Below are 10,754 nucleotides of genomic sequence, written 5' to 3' on the forward strand. Positions count from 1 at the left end.
TGGTATTTTATAGATTTTTTTGGTTCCTTTTTACTGTAAATAAAGGTCTTTCTTCATTTCTGACTGGCGGCTGGCCCAGCACGTGCTCTGCAGGGCACTCCCTGGAGACAGAGGCTCCATGTCCCCTGTCCCTGCAGCCCATCCTGCTCCCAGCTGGCTTTGGGGACATGGGACAGGTCAGTGAAAGCCACAGGGTGCTCCTGTTTGCTCCTCGTGCTGGGAAGGAAAATGCAAGAGGACTCTCTGTCCTTGGCTCCAGGGAACAGGTTGGGGTCCTGGAGTGTCCCCGGGGACAAACCTTGGGCCAAACCCTGGGACAAACCCTGGGCTCTCCTGGGACAAACCTTGGAACAAACCCTGGGACAAACCTTGGGACAAACCGTGGGCTCCCCTAGGACAAACCCTGGGACAAACCCTGGGACAAACCTTGGGCCAAACCCTGGGACAAACCTTGGGCTCTCCTGGGACAAACCTTGGGCCAAACCCTGGGACAAACCTTGAGCTCCCCTGGGACAAACCCTGGGCTCCCCTGGGACAAACCCTGGGACAAACCTGGCTCCTTGTCCCACCATCCCTGGGATGTCACCTGCTCTGGGCTGCTCCACCAGCCCCAGAGCACAAACTCCCCCAAGGAGGAAATAAATTATCCAAATTCCTCTGGAAGGGCCGGGGCTGGTGAGATCCCCACCCTTGGAATTCGGGTGGCTTTGGCTGGGACCCCCACCCGTGCCAGCCGTGCCACGGGGGTCAGGGACCACGGCCCCGCTGCGGGGTCTCGCTGTCCCTGGAGAGGCTCAGCTGGCCCGGCTCAGCTGCTGCCCGGGCTGGGCTGAGCGAGGAGGGAAAAGCGCTCCGAGAGCGCGGCCAAATGGGTCAGTTGGTCACGGCGACAGGGGCTGCCTGGGGATCTGGGCTCGCTGCCCTCCGGCGCTGCCGCTCGGCCGGCAATCCTATTTTTAGCGGTGAGCAAGAGCCCGGCGTGGTGCGAGCGCACAGAGGAGGCGCCGAGGATGGTGCGGGCAGCCTTCCTCCACTCCGCGGCCCGCAGGGAGGGCGGGGGGCGCTGGTTTGGGGCTGACCCCTTGGTAGAGCAGTGAGGGGTGGGATGCACGTCCCTGCCCGCCCTGGCACAGACGGGATGGCACCGGCAGGGTCACTCAGAGCCGCTCCACAGGCTCTGCTCCAAACCCTTCGCATCCTTGGCACGCTGGCCTTCCCCAGCCTGGCCTCGATTCTGCCGCTAATTAGGGAGCTCGGAGCTGCCAGGGCTGCTCCCACCAGCCGCGGCCGCTTAATGGGGAACAGATTCCCCCAGTGTAGGGTGGGGTGGGGGTCACACACACCCCCAGCCCCCCTCCTGCTCCTCCTGCAGCCTTTCAGTGCTGCTCCCAAAGGAGCAGGTCCCCACGCAGAGCAGGGATGGGATCCCGGTGTGTTTTCCTCCGTGGGGGTGATGCTCACGCCTGTGAATGGACTGCAGGGACAGCTGCCTTTCAGAAAATGCAAATAAAAGAGCAAGAAGCAGCACAGGGCTGCCCAGGTCGCTGCCCTCTGCAAACCCCCTCTCAGTGAGTTGTTCCCACCTTCCTCAGCAGCTCCTCAGGGCTGGATGTTGGAAGGGGCAAAGATGGATTTATTTCAGCCCCGACCCCAAACCTGAGGTGCATTCCCTGCCCTGGGCAGTGCTGGCTGCTCTGCTCACACCCCAGGAGCTCCTGGAAACCCCAGGGGTGGTTCTGGGATGTGGGAACGATGGATCAGAGCAGGGAATGATGACCCAGAGCAGGGAATGATGAACCAGAGCAATCTCAAGTCCCTGGAAGGGCTTGAAAAGCCAATTTGAACCCTTCCCCTGGATGCAAGTTGGCACTGGCCGTGCAGGTTGCAAAACACTGGGCAGGGCAAGAGTTAAACCCTCCTGCCTGGGAATTAATTAACAACAGATGTGCTTGGTTTTAACTAATTACTCTCCTGCCAGCGCTTGGTTTTATGGTTTTCTCAGGGTTGGAGCTCCATGCCCATACCGATGTTGATCCTGCTGGGCTTTCCTGGGCACCCTGGGCTTCCCTGCCTGCCTCCCCCAGCCTGGCTGGCCTCGAGTTTGATGTTTTAAGTGAAACAATTCAATGAAATTGGCTAAAATCCATTAAAATTCCAGTCACCTTCACCAGCATGGTTGGGTATTTTGGTGCAGGGTGCCCCCAGTGCTCCCTGGGGTGGGCAGTGCCCGATGCCAGCTGGGCATGGGGGGTTTCCTTTTCCTCCAATCCCTGCTGGGGGTCATGGGGAATGATCCTTCCTGGGACATTAATGATGGGAGCTCGTTTTTTAATTACTGACGGGTTCCAGGGGCTGCTCAACCTGTCCTGGGTGCAGCCAGAGCACAGCAAGAGGCACAAGGGGAGGTTTGGAAATCCAGACCTGCCTCATCCCCACTGCCCTGAGCTCCCGGAGCCCCCCTTGGTTTTTCCATGGCTGGAGCAGCTGGGGATGAGCCCCACATTTGGCTGCTCCCTCGGTGGGGAGGGCTGTCAGCAGCCTGGGCTATTTCTGTCCTCAATCACGATCAATAAAGCAGGAGAGCATTTTTATTTTCCACTCCAAATACTTTCTCCATCCTGTTTCCTCCCAGTTCACACGGCGGGCTGGGGAGTGCTCCAGCAAGGAGGCCCAGGGAGCCTTTTCCTCCTCCTCTTCATCCTCTTCCTCCTCCTCATTCCAGCCCCAACTCCTGCTCTGTGCCCCCCCAAAATTCCCTGGCAATTCCTGCAATCCAAGGGGCAGGTTCAGCTGGAAGGCAGCGCACGTGCGTGCGCACACACTCACGCAGAAAAGAAAACACTCCCGGAGCCAAAGGGGGAAAAAGAAATTTAAAAAAAAAGAGAAAAGAAAATAAAATAAACCTGGCTTTTTGGAAGGCAGAGCAGCTCATGTAATCCCAGATTCTGGCGGGATGGGGGGACGGGGCCGAGGGGAGACGGCTGCAGTCTATGAAACTTCCTTTGAGAACCTGCCAGCCTGACAGCAGCTGGAAGGAATTAACGATTCGGGGCCACCGCCGGCTGCTCCGCCGCTCTCAGCCGTCCCCGCGGCCAGCCCGGCCCGGCAGCGTCACTTTTCCCACTGCCTGTGTCCCACAGCCCCGCCCCGACCTGCCAGGAACGTGAGCATCCTCTGCATGGAAAACCCAGGGCTCCTCCTGAGCCTTCCCAACTCCTACGGAGCCTTCCCAGCTTCTCCAGAGCCTTTCCAGCTTCCCCAGAGCCTTCCCAGCTCCTACAGAGCCTTCCCAGCTCCTACAGAGCCTTCCCAGCTCCTACAGAACTTTTCCACCTTCTCCAGAACTTTTCCACCTTCTCCAAAGCCTTTCTGGCCTTTCCAGAGCCTTCCCAGCTTCTCCAGAACCTTTCCAGCCTTTCCTGAGCCTTCCCAGACTTTCCTGAGCCTTCCCAGCTTCTCCAGAGTCTTCCCAGCTTCTCCAGAACCTTCCCAGACTTTCCAGAACCTTCCCAGAGCCTTTCTACCTTCTCCAGAACCTTCCCAGCCTCTCCAGAGCCTTTCCAGCTTCTCCAGAACCTTCCCAGACTTTCCAGAACCTTTCCAGCCTTTCCTGAGCCTTCCCAGCTTTTTCTGAGTCTTTCCAGCTTTTCCAGAACCTTCTCCAGGTTCTCCAAAGTCTTTTTCAGCTATTCCAGAGCCTTTTCCCAGCTTTCCCAGATGCTTTCCCAGCTTTACCAGAACCTTTCCGGCCTTTCCTGAGCCTTCCCACCTTTTTCAGAACCTTCTGGCTTCTCCAGAGCATTTCCCAGCGTTTATAGAGCGTTTTCCACCTTCCCCAGAGCCTTTTCCACCTTTTCCAGAGCATTTCCAACTTTTCCAGAGATTTCCCCAGGTCTTCCAAAGGCTTTTTCACCTTTTCCAGAGCCTTTTCCAGCACCTTTCCAGCTTTTCCAGAAACCCCAGAACCTTTCCCACCTTTTCCAGATCCTTTCCCCTCCTTTTCCAGATGTTTTCCCACCTTCTCCAGAGCCTTTCAACCTTTTCCAGAGGTTTCCCCACTTTTCCAGAGCCTTTCCCAGAGGCTTTCCCACAGCTTTCCAACCTTTTCCACCTTTTCCAAAGCCTTTTCCACATTTTCCATCTTTTCCAGAGCTTTTTCCACCTTTTCCAGCGATTTTTCCAGGCAGCCCCTCAGGAAGAGGAGCCTCCCAAACCCAAATAATGATTTCCTGCCCGGTTGTTTTCTTTTGGAAACCGGAGAGGGGCTGGAATTCGGGAATATCTGGGAGCTGGAGGTGCCAATGTTTGAAAGGAATTTGGGGGAATTTTTGGGGGAGAGGAAAATTCAGTGCTGAATTTAGCCCTACACGGGTTAAACTGAGTTATGGGGTGAAAAAAGATATGGTAAAAATACATATTTTCTTTTTAAAATATTATATTTTAATATTATATTTTAATATTATATTTAAATATAATATTAAAACATTATACCAGCATATGATACTGAAATATCACCATTTTCAAAGCAAAATCTATTTTAAGGTTTTTTAATGTATTTCTATTAAATATTTTCATAATTTATGTCTATAATTATTTTAACTTATGTTAATAAAAATAAAAATTGTAAGGCAAAGTAGATTCTATAAAGCATTATATTGAAATATATTCTCTAAAATATATAATATAAAAAGATATAAAAATAGATATATCAAAATATAATATAGAATTATATAAAAAATTAATACAAATGTCTATAAATATATTCTACTTATATAAAATATTTTCATATATAATATATTTGAAATTAAAGATATATTTACATTTATATATAGATTGGCTCGTATATAAATATTTTGCACAAATATCGATTTTTCTATGTTCACACAGTGGTATTATGTATACACACATTATACATAAATATACATATTTTACATATATTTAAATAGATTTTATATATACACATACCTACATAGGCATATTTTATATGCTTTTAATATATATTTGTGTAAATATTTTTATATATATATATATAAAAATATGTATGCATATGTATTAGATGGATATTGTCTGTATTATATTTATATTTATATTTATATTTATATTTATATTTATATTTATATTTATATTTATATTTATATTTATATTTATATTTATATTTATATTTATATTTATATTTATATTCCTACAGGAACCCAAATAATTCCCCAAATCTCTCCCCAATACCCACCCAGATTTTGGGAACCCAAATTCCCGCAAGGACCCAAATTCCCCAAATCTCTCCCCAAATCCACCCAGATTTTGGGAACCCAAATTCCCCAAATCTCTCCCCAAACCCACTCAGATTTTGGGAACCCAAATTCCTGCAGGAACCCAAATAATTCCTGAAATCTCTCCCAAATCCCACCCAGATTTTGGGATCAAGTGGCTCCTGCAGGAACTGAAATTCCCCAAATCTCTCCCCAAAACCCACCCAGATATTGGGAACCAAAATTCCTGCAGGAACCCAAATTCTCCAAATCTCTCCCAAAAGCCACCCAGATTTTGGGAGCCCAAATTCCCCAGATCTCTCCCAAAACCCACTCAGATTTTGGGAACCCAAATTCCTACAGGAACCCAAATAATTCCCCAAATCTCTCCCCAAACTCACCCAGATTTTGGGAATCCAAATTCCTCCAGGAACCCAAATTTCCCAAATCTCTCCCAAAACCCACACAGATTTTAGGATCCCAAATTCCTGCAGGAACCCAAATTCCCCAAATCCCACCCAGATTTTGGGAACCCAAATCCCCCAAATCTCTCCCCAAATCCCACCCAGATTTTGGCACCCCAAATTCCCGCAGGAACCCAAATTCCTGCCCCGATTTTGGGAAGGAGCAGCTCCTGCAGGAGCCCAAATCTCCCGAAATCTCCCCAAATCTGCCCCAAACCCCAAACCCGAGGCTCTCGCTGGATCCGCGGGTCTCAGCCCCGGGGATGCGGAGTCCCGGGGATGCTCCCGAATTCCCGAGCTCAGGAATAATTCCCGAATTCCAGGCTCATTCCAGGCTGGATGCTGCCCTCTAGTGAAGCCGGGACCAGTGCCACCAGTGCCACCAGTGCCACCAGTGCCACCAGTGCCACCAGAGCGCGCGGACGGGGAGCAGGGCACGGAAGGGTCCTCGGGAAAATCAAGGGGGGAAAAAAAATCGAGGGAAAATGAAGAGAAAAATCAGGGGAAAGTCGAGGGGAAATTGAGGGGGAAATCAGGGGGAAATTGAGGAAAAATCGAGGGGAAATCAAGGGGAAAATGAGGGGAAAATTGAGGGGAAATTGAAGGGAAATCGAGGGGGAAATCAAAGGGAAATCAAGGGGGAAATCAAGGGGAAATCAAGGGAATATCAAGGAAAAATCATGGGGAAATCGAGGGGAGATCAAAGGGAAATTGAGGAAAAGTCGAGGGGAAATCAAGGGGAAAATCGAGGGAAAATTGAAGGGAAAATCGAGGAGAAAATCGAGGGGAAATTGAAGGGAAATCGAGGGGGAAATCAAGGAAAATATCAAGGGGAAATCAAGGGGAAATCGAGGAAAAATTGAGGGGAAATCAAGGAAAAATCCGAGGGAAAATCCGAGGGGAAATCAAGGAAAAAAATCAAGGGGAAAGTCAAGGGGAAATCAAGGTGAAATCGAGGGGAAAATCGAGTGAAAATCGAAGGAAAATTTGAGGGAAAATTCGAGGGGAAAATCAAGGGGAAATCAAGGAAAAAATCAAGGGAAAATCAAGGGGAAATCGTGGAAAAATCAAGGGGAAATTGAGGGAAAATCCAGGGGAAATCAAGAGGAAAATCAAGGAAAAGCATCAAGGAAAATGAAGACACGAGGGTCACATCTTCATTCCAGAAATGCTGCACCTTTTCTGGAGACACCCCTGGCACCAGCAAAGATTTCACCCAGCTTGATTTGAAGCCGGTTTTAGTTTAAAAAATAAAATCCAAATAAATTATTTTAAGAGAGTTTAAAGAGGCTGAAATTGGGGCAATGAGACCCCCAAACTGAGTCCCTGTGGGGTTTGAATTGGGCTGAGCAGCCTTGCAGCTCTAAAACCATTTAAAAGTTATTTTTAAGTTCTTTGTTTTTAATGAAATGAGTTAAATTTTAATTATCTGGGGAGACATGGGGGGTTGAATTTGTGGTGCCCACGTTGTCCAGGTGGGTAAGGGACAGAAAAACTCCTCAGAAACCCCCCAAACCCCCCAAAATTCCTAATCCCTGCACTTGGTTTTTGGCCAATTCCTTCTGCTTTTAGCCCAAACGAGATGCTGGGGGTGGCAGGTTCACTGAGCTGAACTGGCACCTGAAATATTCCAGAAATCCTGAGGTTTTTAGGGAAAGAATAAATAAAAGTTGGCTGTTAATTGGTACCAGCCTGGAGAACTCCCTGCAGCGGAATGTGGAGGAATGAATAAAAGCAGTGAGAAATGGGGGGGAGAAAAAAAAGTAAAATTTAAGAAAAATAAAAAAGAAAAACCTATCTTTTGCCACCATCCCTGAGAATAAAATAAAAAATAAAAATCCTTTCTCTTTGTCCCCTCCCTTGCCCTCTACAGATGCAAAAAAAAAAAAAAAAAAAAAAATCTAATTAAAATTTAGCAGAAGAGAGGGGGGGAAAATAAAAAAGACACGGGGTTTTTAGCTTTAAAAAAAAGCAAGAAGATCCTTAACAAAGGCCATAATATTACCAGGGCTGATTCGTCAGCTGCTACCTGATAATCTCGAGTTGAGCAAGCTTTATTAACGCTGGAAGCCTCGGCTCTTTGTTAATTACGGGCTTTGCTAATGATTTGGAATATTGGCCAGTTCTGGGGGATGTTGATGAATAGAGACCTCGCCAAGATTTATTCCTAATTATCTCATTTGTCTCCCTCCATTACTTTTTATGGCTGAAATTTATGGAGCTATTACCGGGGACCTCGCCGCGGCTCCGAGATGATTTGGGAGAAGAGAGATGTTTAATAATAATAACAATAATAATAATAATAAAAAGCTGGATTAATAGGAAAGAGATTACAGGGAGGTGAGGGCTGCTCCTGGGGCGACCCCAGGGATGGGTCCTGGGAGGGAGAAATGTCCTTGCCCAGCAGCCAAGGGGTGGCTGGGAGGCTGGAAAAGTTGGGAAATTCCTCCTGGCACCTGTGAGAGTTGGGGAACTCCTTCAGAAGGAGAAATCCAGCAGGGTTTTCCCGGTGGTTTTCCTTATCCTGGTCTTTTTCCTCCTCTCTAAATGATGCTCTTGAGCCGCTGGGATGCTCTGGCTCCTGATCCACCCCAAAACTGAAATTTGGGACACCCCAAGAACTGAAATTTGTGATACCCCAAGAACTGAAATTTGGGACATCCCAAGAGCTGAAATTTGGGACACTGCAAGAACTGAAATTTGGGACACCCCAAAGCTGAAATTTGTTATAGTCCAAGAACTGAAATTTGGGACACCCCAAGAATTGAAATTTCTGACAAAAGCGCCCCAGGGTCACTCCTTTAACCCCAGTGCTGCCATTTCCATGCTCATCCCAGTAAAACAATCCAGTGGTTGAACATCTGGCACCTCTGGATCACGGAATTTCCCCAGGAGGGGCCCTGGTGGCCGTGGCAGTGACCAGTCCCACCCAATCCCAAAAATCCAAGGGTTTTCCCAGCAAACCAACCCATTCCTCCCACCCCCTTCCAGGGCTGAGCCCCCACTCTTTAATTACCCTGCAAAAAGCAATTTTTATTTTCCTCTCAGCTGCACTGGGGACTCCCTCTCTGCCAGGTCCTCCCAGTAAACATTTTGCCAGTCCTATCGAATTCTCCACACAAAGGAGAGCTGGGGCTGAGGCTTATCTCCGTGGAGTATTATCCCTGTATCTTCCAGCGTGTAAACCTACTCTGGGCCTGATAAGAGGCCTCACACAAAAGATCAAAGGCAGCCAGACTCTCGTGGAGAGAAGGGTTTTGCTTCTTTTTATTTATTTATTTATTTATTTATTTATTTATTTTAAATTCTAAGTGCGCGGATCCAGGAGGAGAAGCTGCATTCCCGCCCAGGAATGCGGATTGAAATAATTACCCACAGCTGGTTTCGTTAGCCAAGAGTTGGGGAATTAAAATAAAAACGAGCATTAGGGGTTTGGGGAACCCCAGATTGGAGAGGTGCTCGTGGGGGGAACAGGGACAGGAGTGTCCCAATGCATCTCAGGGATGGGACAAGCACAGGTGGCACCAGAAACACAAGGAGGATGAGGCAGCTGTTTCTTCTGTTTTCTTTTCTTCCTCCAGGTCCCTGATGGATATTCCTGGCTGGAAGCACCACAGGATTGGGATCGGGGTTGGGATTGACGGGACAGGGATGGACCTGGGGTGTCCAACCCTGCAGGATCCTGGGAATCTCCACCTGAATCCAAGGTCGCAGCGCGCTGGGGACACAACAGGGCTGGGACCAGGCTCAGATCCCACAGCCCCATTTTCCCCTCCTGCCCGGGGTGATGCCAACGGCGCTGGCTGAGGAGGGGGATCAGGATCGGGATCAGGATTGGGATTGGGATCAGGATCGGGATCAGGATTGGGATCAGGATTGGGATTGGGATCAGGATCGGGATCAGGATTGGGATCAGGATTGGGATCAAGGTTGGGATCAGGATCAGGATTGGGATCGGGATCAGGATTGGGATCGGGATCAGGATTGGGATCAGGATTGGGATCAGGATCAGGATTGGGATTGGGATCGGGATCAGGATTGGGATCAGGATCAGGATTGGGATTGGGATCAGGATCAGGATTGGGATTGGGATCGGGATCAGGATTGGGATCAGGATCAGGATTGGGATCGGGATCAGGATCAGGATTGGGATCAGGATTGGGATCAAGGTTGGGATCAGGATCAGGATTGGGATCGGGATCAGGATTGGGATCGGGATCAGGATCAGGATCAGGACTAGGTCGAGGATCAGGATGAGAATCAGGATTGGGATTGGGATGAGGATCAGCACCAGAATGAGGATGAAGATCACAATGAGGATCAGGTTGAAGACTGGGATGAGGATCGGGACCAGGATGAGGATCAGGACCAGGATGGGATGAGGATGAGGATCCAGATCAAGACTGGGACTAGGATGAAGATCTGGATGAGGATCAGAATGAGGATCTGGATGAGAATCAGGACCAGGATGAGAATCAGGATGAAGATTGGGATGAGGATGAGGACCGGGATGAGGATGAGCACCAGGATGAAGATCAGGATGAAGATCACAATGAGGATCAGGATGAAGATCAGGATGAGGATGAGGATCAGGATCGGGCTCAGCCTGGGAGTGAAGCACCCCCTTCCCACCGGAGCTGCAGCCCCGTCAACACAGATGGCAAAATCTAAATGTTATGATAAGGTATTTCTCCCAAATTTCCATCTTAATAGAATTACGAGCCTGTAATTACCCTACAAGCCTGAAAACCTGCCGGAATCCCAATTAGGAATCTGAGGACATAATTGGCCCCTAATTAGAAAGATTTGTCAAATGAGCACAATTTTCTCACCTCTTCTTCTTTTTTTTTTTTTTCCCTCTCCCCTTTTCTTTTCCTCTTTTCCCCCTGATGAAAATACAGATATTTTCTTCCCCCATAAACACGGGGCTGCAATCCCAGCTGCACATCCCATTCCTCCAAGCTCTTGGGAGAGTCAGGCTCTGCAGCAGGTGTTGGGCCACTTTTATTTTTTTTTTTAATTCCCTGGAAAACTGCACAATTAA

This window comes from Fringilla coelebs (assembly GCF_963513975.1).
Source record: "Fringilla coelebs genome assembly, chromosome: 23".
Lineage (NCBI taxonomy): Eukaryota > Metazoa > Chordata > Aves > Passeriformes > Fringillidae > Fringilla > Fringilla coelebs.